Consider the following 10121-nt stretch of genomic DNA (forward strand, 5'->3'; position numbering starts at 1 on the left):
CCAAGCCCCGCCCCCGCCTCCGACCAATGGGGAGCCCGCATTCGCGCCACGGCCCCGCCCCTTCCGCCCGGCTGCTCGCAGAGTGACAGGCGAGCGCGCGCCAGGCTGACTGAAGGGCGAGGGCGGGCGTGCGGGCTAGAGATGGGCGGCGACGGCGGCGACCTCCATCTTCCGGCCCGGGCGCCCGCCGCCTCTTTACTGCGCCTGTCAGGCTCGCGCGGCCCTCGAGGCCCCTCCCCGCCGAGGCCCTGAGGAAAGCCTCGAGAGCCTTCCAGAACCTTCCACGGCCTGAGGCGCCAGAGGTGAGGCGTCGCGGCGGTTCCGACCCGCGCCCACCAGAGGGGTGGTCGTGCGTTTCGCACATGACCCACTTGTGTGGGCGATGACCCAGGAAGCAGGTACCCTGCCGACCCCGCGCCGGCCACGTCAGTGCGGTGGTCGCCGTGGGGTCGGTGTGAAGACACAGTGTGGGGTTCAGGTGTGCGAAGTGGCGACCCCACGGACGGCCGCAGACGCGAGTGTGTCCCCTCCGCCCCCGGCCGGACTCAGAGTGTCTGCTGGGTCGAAGGCAGAATTCGGGGTTCAACGTGTCGTGGCGCCGCGTTCGGGAGCCGGTGCTGCTCGGCCCGCCTCGTTCGAGGAAGTTTCGTGTCAAACGCGGCGGGTCGCTAGGGGGCCGTGGACACCGGTGCAGCCCACGCAGGGCCAGGTGGCCGCTCGCCCCGGTCACGCGGGGGTCGGAGTCCCTGTTCACAAGATCAGGGTGTTGAGTGGGGTCCCTTCGTGGCCTCCTTAGGGCCCCGAATGCATGGAAACACGGCGGGGCGTCTCAGTCCACGGGCCATTTGGATGCTCCATTTCCATCGTTTGAGAAAATACAGATTCCGCCCTGGTGCAGGCTGGCTCGCTCGGGGTGTGTGTGTGTGTGTGTGTGTGTGTGTGTGTGTGTGTAAAAAGACGTCTTCGTCTTTGACGTGGTTCATGGTTCAGTAACAAACATAATACGTTTTTTCTGCCATCATCCAATTAGCAAAGGTGAGAGAAATCCTCAGGCCCGGCCCCAGCGCGGGATGTGAGATGGGCAGCCGTAATTCGGGGCTGCTGAGACGTGTGAATTGGTACCTTTCTGGAAAACGACTTGACGTTATCTGTCAAATGCCTCGAAAACGTTGCAGACCCTCCAACCCCGCAATTTCCACTTCCAGAGATTTATCGGAAAGATATAATCAGATGTGCACAAAGATGGGTGTGCAGTGATGTTTTCTGCAGCGTTACTTATATCGTGGAAAAAATCAGGAGGCCCTGAGATGTCCAACAGTAGAGGTGTGGTTAGCTAAAATATGATGGAAGTTATTTTTTGAAATGTCTTCGGTAACAAGAAATATTTATGATGCATTTCCAGTAGAAGGGGAAAAATTTTTAATGAAAGCCAAACAGACTTCTGAGAAGGGTGGATCTTGTCAAAGGATGTTCCCTCACTGACTCTGCCCGTCATTTGTGCTGCTTCAGAAGTAGACTCTTTGGTGCAACTGTGAGTCTCGATGATTTGGGGTGTGTGCTTATTCTTTAAACGAATGTTTGAGTGACTGCTTGGTGACAGGAACTGGGCATACAGTGGTGAGGAAAATAGCACTCAGGGAACTCAGCCTGATGGAGAAGACATTTAATAAAACCACAACTAAGACTGAAACACTTTATGCTGGCACTACTATAAGCACTTTATAATTATTAATTTTATTTAACACAAGAACCCTAAAACGTTAGTATAATAATCGGCCCCGGGACTCCCCTGGTGATGCAGTGGTTAAGAATCCGCCTGCCAATGCAGGGGGCACGGGTTCGAGCCCTGGTCCGGGAAGATCCCACATGCCGCGGAGCAGCTAAGCCCGTGCGCCACAACTACTGAGCCTGTGCTCTAGAGCCCGCGAGCCACAACTACTGAGCCCACGTGCCTAGAGCCCGTGCTCCACAACAAGAGAAGCCACCGCAATGAGAAGCCCGCGGACCGCAGTGAAGAGTAGCCCCTACTCGCCGCAACTAGAGAAAGCCCGCGTGCATCAACGAAGCCCCAAGGCAGCCAAAAATAAATAAATAAATAAAAAGAATCATACCGTTAGTTTCATGCATTTAAAGATAAAAAACAATAATCAGCCCAGTTGTTTTGGTTATTACTGTACAACAAGGGACCACGAAGCCCATTAGCTGAAAGAACCGAGTTGTTTGCTCACAGTTGTGCAGTCTGGCCTGGGTTCAGCTGCGTGGTTCTTCTGCTGGTCTCGCCAGTGGCCACATGGGTGCTTGTGTTCAGCTGGTGAGTCAGCCAGAGCCTGGGCCTGTCAGGTTTGTCTCTCCACGTGCTCTCAGGGCCCGGCCCCTCCACATGCTCGCTTCAGCAGGGAAGCAGACTTGTTGCCTACACGGCTGCTCAAGGTTCCCAAGAGCACAACGGTGGACGCTGCCAGCCCTTCTTAAGGTGTAGGCTTGGAGCTGGCACGACCTCACTTCCACCATGTTCTCTTGGTGAAAGCGACTCACAGGGCCAGTTCAGATACAAGGGGAGAGGATTATACCAGCAGATGTGATTCATTGGGGACTTTAAAGGAAACCGAGATAGAAAGAGGTTAAGTCACCTGTCTAAGGCAGAGCTAAGACTTGAAACAGGAAGTCCCGCTCCAGAGTCCAGATTGGTAACCACTGTACCAAAAAATAAATAGAAGTTCTGAAGAAGTTAATACAGGAGAAGCGCAGGGAGCTTTGAGAATTACAAAGAGACAACCTTGTCTGGAGCAGGGGTGTGGGTGGGGATCAAGGAAATGACGTTTAACCCTGAAACCTGACGTCTGAATGGGTTGGGAGAGAGCTTTCAGAGCTTAGGGAACTGTGCAAAGGCCCTGGGGTGGCAGAAGGCCCAACTCGTCAGAGGAACTAAGTGAAGCCTAGTGAGGCCAGGACCAAGGTGAAGGTGGAGTGACACAGAGGAGTCCCTCGGGGCTTAGATGTGCCCTAGGAAGATTTTTTTTCTATCTTATTATTTTTTAAATAATTATAGATTCATAGAAATTTGCAAAAGTAGTACAGAGAGTTCCCTTGTACCTGTCACCCAGTTTCCTCCAAAGGTTATCTTATGTAACTATAATACAGTATCAAAACCAGGACAGTGACATGGGGACAGTGCGTGTAGACTTCTGAGTCATTGTATCTCTTGTGTAGATTCGTGTAACCACCAGTCAAGATACAGGGCATTTCTCTCCCCACAGAGAGCTCCCTCCAGCTACCCTGGGTAGACCCCCACCTCGCCACCACACCTCACCCCTGGGCACCAGGACTCTTCTCCATCTTCGTCATCCTGAGAATGTTCTACAGAAGCGACAGTGCAGCACAGAACCTTCGGAGCTGCGTCTCTCTTACTCAGCGCAACACCTGGGAGGTGCCTCCAAGCCCTCGAGTGTATCAGGACTGCCTTCCTTTTTGTTACCGAGCAGTATTTCGTGCTGTGTGTGTGCCGGATAATCTCCCTATCTTAAGGTCCCTAACCTCAATCCCACCTGCAGAGTCCCCCTTGCCATCTCACATGATATATACAGAGTTTCCAGAGATGAGGGTGTGGACATCTTTGGGGCCCATCTGCCCACTGCAGGGACCGAGGGTCAGTGGGGGGCCTGAGTCACCTAGGCCTTGGATGTACCATGTCTGCCCCGCGTCCCACGGGTCCAAACATACCCACCCAGCTATGCCTAGGTGCAGGCCGGCTGGGAGAGTTGCCCTTATTCTGGGGGCCACCTGCCTAATCAAGAATGGGGTTCTTCTATTTGAGGGAGAAGGGATATTGGAGGGCAGCTGACAAACTGTCACAGCAGAAGCCTTCCACACCTCACCCCTATGTAACTCAGAGCAGCATTTTTGTTACTTGGGACCCTTACCCATAGCATGTAAAATAGAGGGGAGGCTGGTGCTGTGACTCTGGGGGGCCGAGAACAAACCCCAATGAGAAAGGCACCTGCATGTCCTGAATCACTCCTGCCGAGACCCCAGGTGCCAACGGCCACACCTCAAGCTGTTGTGCCAGCGGCCTCCTGTTGGCCGTTCTCCACCCAGTCTCCCCCCTGCTGTCAGTGTCTTTAACTGGGTGGCAGGCAGAATCCTAAGCTGGTCCCCAGTGGCTCACGCCCTTGAGCGTGGGTAGAACCTGCGACGTGATGAGCGTCACATCCTGATCATATGATACTCTGGCAAAGGCAGAGGGATTTTCCTGATGGAATGAAGGTCCCTAATCAGTTGACCTGTAGTTAATTAAAAGGGAGATTATCCTGGCCGGGCCAGGCCAGATCGAAGGAGCCATTTAGAAGAGAAGACTGGGTTCCCCCGGAGGCGGCAGAGGCTCTCCTGTGGTCCGTGGGGAAGGAAGATGCCATGCGTTAGGTAGCTGCCAGGAAAGGAACTCAGCCAACAACCTGTGAACTTGGAAGAGGCCCCAGCCTCGGATGCAACACAGCCCCAGCTGACACCTGGATCACCACCAGGGGACCCTAGCAGAACACCCAGCCACACGTGCCCGGGCTCCTGACCCACAGAAGCTTTCAGATAGTGTTGTTTTAAGCTGCCATTTGTGGTAACCTGTTGCAGTGCAGGCGTCCCTTGGTCCACTGAGGCAGAGTTCCCAAGTTCCCTCTCCCGCCTTCCTCCGTTTCTGTTCTCTCCAGGGCCACCTCCCTCTCCAGTCCCAGCTCAAGTTTCGTGAAACCCTCCCTGGGAGCCCAGCCCAGGGAGCAGGTTTCCCTCTGAGCCCACGGCCGGTCTGAACCTAAAGCATGGTGGTCACTGGCACTGTTCCCGTCTGTTTGGTTCTCTCTCCTCCATGGGGCGCATCCTGCCCACTTGATGCAGACGTGGTCAGGGCACTTGCTTTGGCTGATGAAATGTGAGCAGAGCACCGTGGCCAGCATGGAGGTCCCCTCATCCCCTTTCTGTCCACCCTGGGGACCGGCTCTGCCCCTGATGCTGGCTGCCCCGCCAGCCGGGGCCGAGAGTAAGGAGGACGGTGATACACAGATGAGCGCCACCAGCTCTGGTGGACGGCTGCTGGATGAGTTCCCGTGGCTGCAAGCAATGACATCCCTGACCCCACACTTCCGGAGACGTCTGAGATCGAGGTGTGGGCTACGCTGGTTCTTTCTGGGGGCTTGAGGGAGAATCTGCCCCACACCCCTCTCCCCGCTGATAGGGGCTCTGGCAATCCTTGACTTGTAGACACATCCTTCCCCTCCCTGCCTCCATCTTCACATGGCTTTTTCTCCCTGCCAGGTGTCCCTGTGTCTCCTCTTATACGGACACCAGTTGTTGGATTTAGGGCCCACCCTAATCCAGTACGGCTTCATCTCAACTAATTACGTCGGCACAGACCCTATTTCCAAATAAGATCACATTCTGAGGTTCTGGGTGGACCTGAATTTGGGGGGGATGACGTGCAACCAAGTCCCACTAGTGTCTGTGAGAAATGAACCTTAGTTGCTTATAGATGCTGAGCTGCGGGCTGTTTGTCACTGCAGCACCACCGTGCGAAGCCTCGCTGATTTACGCTGTAATGTAATTATTTGTCTACATACTCGTCTACCCGAGACGCTGACCACCTGCCGACAAGAGACTGTGTGTCTTTCGTTACTGTATCGTAGAGGATGGTTGGGGAAAAAATTAATTTTACCAGCTGGTATCAGAACTCATTTTAGAGACCAACTGGGCTTGTTTAGGAAAATACCGTAATTAGTACTAGGGGACGGTGAGCGAGGCCCTGAGGACGTGAGATGAAAGGGCCCACAGGGAGACAGCTAAACTCCTCTGCATGAGAAAATAGCTGCATTCGGGAGGAGAGGGAAAGGAGCCGTGAGAGGTGGGTACCCATGGAGATCAAGAGACAGAGAGACGGCGGGAGATGGCGGAGCAGGTGGGGGTCAGGGACCTCCGACGTCCCATTCGCGGGCCTTGAGCCACGAGGCAGGATTGGCCAGACCCTTGCAGAGCTGGACCAGCTAAGCTAAAGCAGAGAAGTAGCCTGCACGGCCCAGCCCACCAGCCAGCTGGAACCCAGCAGCCAGGAGCCCCGGCCAGCACTTGGTAGGCGTGCAGCACGACCGCGTCTGACAAAGATGAATATTAACGTGGTTGTTGGAAGACGCCCATGATTCACAAGAAACCCAAGGAGAACCAAGCTACTAATTAAAACAATGAAAGCCTAATGTGCCCAGGTCCCCATAGAGCCGAGGCCCAGCTCATCTGGTACTGACGTCAGCCAGACGTGGGCGCAGGGCCGAACTGGAGGAAGGGCAGGCGGGGTTCCATCATGTTCTTTAGCTTTGTCTGGCTGCCTTAGGCCTGTATTACTTCTGTACTGTTATTTTTTTTTTTTAAAAAAGTAAAAAATTTTAAGACCACCAACATAATGCTAGCTCTTCTGTGCTCTGTCTAGGCCCCAAGGGGTGATCAAGTGCTGCTGAGCTAACTGCTCTTTGCCGTACCGTGTTGACCCCCATCCCCACAGCTGCCCCACTGCCAGCTGTCCCGGGAGCCCCGACTCCTCACTTGGCCTTCAGGCCTCATCCATGGCTCCGCTGACCACTGTGAAGGAGCCGTGTGCCCTTCTCAGCACTGACCCCATTGTGCACTGACCAGCTTTAACGCCAGAGTAGGGTCTCCCCCTGTGACTGCTGATGCTGAGGCCAGTTGTTTTCTGGCGGGGGGGGAGGTCGCAGGCACTGTGGGGTGTAGAGCAGCCTCCGTGGCCCCCATCCACTCGATGCCAGGGGCACCCTCAGTCGTGACAACCACAGATGTCCCCAGACATGGCCCAGTGTCCCAGGGGAGCAGAATCCCCCTCGGGTGAGGCCCACGGCCACAGACTAATTGCATCCCTGCCAGCAGTGCTGGAAGTAGCCGCGCCTGGGTCAGCTTGCTCCCTGCGGTGTCCTCAGGACGAGCCCTGCACCTGCACCCAGGGTATGCTTGACAACTGGGGTCTGAACAAATGAAGGGAAAGGCAACCCTCGCAGCAGGCAGATTTCCTCCAGAACTTCCCTGTGTAGGTCAGCGCTGCCCTTTGGGCGGGGGCCACAGCAGGAGGAGGGGAGAGCCCAGGGGCCAGGCGGCCTGTCCCGGGACGTCCTTCACCAGCTCCCCATGTCAGCCCACCCCATCTTTCTCCCTCCACCATCTCCTGGCATTCCCAACCTGATTTTGGCAAACGGAACTTGGTTTTCCTCTTCACGCAAAACCTTCCTGCCTGAGACCCGAGACAGTCCAGCCATGCACCTCAGTAACCAGCCGTGTGCATTTGGCACATGGTTATTCTCGGGGCTCAGGACTTGGTGCCATCCACGGGGGCTGTGCTGGCAGGGGACTAGCACCTCAGATGAAATGCTAACGGGGCAGCAGCTGGAGTGCCTGGCCCGGGAATCCCAACACAACATAGATCCCGTCTGTAGAGCGCTCCAGCTACCCCTGGCCTTGGAGAGAAAAGTGTGTCACCAGACAAGGATGCGGCCCCTCTAGAATCTGGAAAAGGCAGGAACCAGTCTCCCCTGTAGCCTCAAGAAAGAAATGCAGCCCTGCCCACACCTGGATTTTAGCCCGTGAGACCCATGTTAGACTCCTGATTTCCAGGACTGTGAGAGAATCAATGTGTGTAGTTTTAAGCCTTTGAAAAAAATTGCAGTTGTGGACAATGGAATAAGAAGAAAATTATCCATGCTTTCTAATCCCCATTTTATGTATTTCCAACCCACCTTTATAAATACCAAAAATATTAAGCATGGTGATATTACTAAGAACACGGTTCAAAAACACATACCAAAACCACACCCATTAGGATGGCCAATACTAAACAACAACAAAAACACAGGAAATAACGAATTGGTGAGGATGTGGGGAAATTGGAACCCTCTTGCGTGGCTGGTGGGAATGAAGAAAGTACAGCTGCTGTGGAAAGTCTGTAGGGTCCTCAAAAATTTAAACATAGAATCACGATATGCTCCAGCAATCCCACTCCTCGGTACATACCCAAAAGAAGGGAAATTAGGGACTCAGAGATATTTGCATACGCGTGTTCATAGCAGCATGATTCACAACAGCCAAAAGGTAGAAACAACGCAAGTGTCCATGGACGGATGATGGATAAACACAATGTGGTCCATCTACACACTGGAATGTTATTCCGCCTTAAAAGAGAAGGAGGGACTTCCCTGGTGGCGCAGTGGTTAAGAATCCACCTGCCAATGCAGGGGACATGGGTTCGATCCCTGGTCCAGGAAGATCCCACATGCCGCGGAGCAACTAAGCCCGTACGCCACAACTACTGAGCCTGCGCTATAGAGCCCGACAACCACAAGTACTGAAGCCCGCTCGCCTAGAGCCCGTGCTCCACAACGAGAAGCCACTGCAATGAGAAGCCCACGCACCACAACGAAGAGTAGCCCCCGCTCACCGCAACTAGAGAAAGCCCGCAGGCAGCAACAAAGACCCAACGCGGCCAAAAATAAAAATAAATTTAAATAAAAAGAGAAGGAGATTCTGACACCTGCTACAACGTGAATGAACCTTGAGAACGTGATGCTCAGAGAGGCGCGCAGACACGGAAGGACAAATACTGTCCGATTCCACTCACATGAGGTCCCTGGAGGAGTCACGTCCACAGAGACAGGAAGTAGATGGTGGGGGCTGGGGGAGGGGTGGGGAGTCAGTGTTTCATGGGGACAGAGCTTCAGTCTGGGAAGATGAGAAAGTTCTGGAGATGGATGGTGGGGACAGTCGCACGACAATGTGAATGTGCTTAATGCCACCGAGCTGTGCACTTAAAGATGATACATTTTATATTTTACCACGTAAAATTTTTTTTCCTCTAAATTCATCCCTACGAGCAAGCATTTCCCGTACCATGTGGGATGCTTCCTGGTGTGTTCACTGTTCGCATCAGAGGGCGACAGACACCCCGCCAGGAACATGACCCCGTCGTGGCCCCGCTTCAGTTCTCCCGTCGCTCTGTCCTCCACTCCGCGGAGATCCCGGCGTCCCCAGACCAGGAAAGGGCGGTGCGCTGCAGGGTCTCTTCAACAAAGAGTCAAGGATTAGGCCCCGTTTGAGTTTCCATCCTGTTTGCCTTTGATTTTTTTTAAAAAGCCTTTCATTTTAACTATTAGGCATTTCAGGGCAGGCTGCACAGTGTCATCTGCATTTCAAAAAAGCGCCGCTGTGAGGATTTGTTTTCTTCCTTTTTTCTGTTTCCTTGTTCTTCTCCCAGACGTCAGTAATCTACAACCGTCTTTTGTTTTCTTCAAGGTCCTCTATCATATTATCTCACATTGTTCCAGGCAGTAACTTTCTTCTTTGTCTGCAACTCCTCCACACGGACACAGCACTGACCGCCCCCGTCCAGTGCCCCCAGGGTCCAAACCAGCGCTCAATGTGGCACCCAGAACCCACATTTCTCAGGGTCACCCCAACCCCGTTTCGGTTCCACCCAAGAGACACTGAGCGGAAATAAGGATTCTGCCTTTCTAAGTCCCCGAGAAGCTCGACAGCCACTCCTGGCCGCCAGCTGCAGCAGGAACCCAGAACTGAAGCACCAGGCTGGCTCCTGGCTCCTCGCTCCAGGCTGGCTCCTGGCTCCTCGCTCCAGGCTGGGCCCCGGCGGGAATCGGGCTGCACACCAGAGGCACGGTGACTGTCGCCTGCCTCTCACTGGGCGGGTGCCCCTCAGTTCCACCGTGTGGATTCGAAGGATTGTTTATTTCTGTGTCTAATTGTCACACGGGGGCAGTTTTCAAAAATTGTGGTAAAACACTCATAATCTAAAATTACCGTCTAAGCGCACAGCTCAGTGGCACTAAGCACATTCACACTGTTGTGCAGCCATCCCCACCCTCCAACCCCAGAACCTTCCATCTTCCCAAACTGAAAGCCCGTCCCCATGAAACCCTGACTGCCGTCCCCCACCCCCGCCGGCGACACTGGGGCCGTTTTGAAGCTTGGGTTCAACTTTCCGTGTCCATACACGTCTGTCGTTGGACAGAATAGGCCGTCATGGATCTGGCTAAGAGAGAAAAACTGCAAGCATTTAGTGTTTCAGTTGAGTCATA

The 10121-nt window shown here is 54.1% G+C and overlaps 1 long non-coding RNA gene across 1 annotated transcript; it reads left to right on the plus strand.

The window, feature by feature from the left end:
* The first annotated feature begins 116 nt into the window (after positions 1–116).
* On the plus strand, positions 117–6395 carry LOC309623401. The gene is made up of 2 exons (XR_014241354.1): positions 117–302; positions 1031–6395. It is a non-coding gene; the product is annotated as an uncharacterized lncRNA (long non-coding RNA).
* Positions 6396–10121: the final 3726 nt, after the last annotated feature.

This window comes from Balaenoptera borealis, assembly GCF_965194805.1.
Source record: "Balaenoptera borealis genome assembly, chromosome: 2".
Taxonomy (NCBI): Eukaryota; Metazoa; Chordata; class Mammalia; order Artiodactyla; family Balaenopteridae; genus Balaenoptera; species Balaenoptera borealis.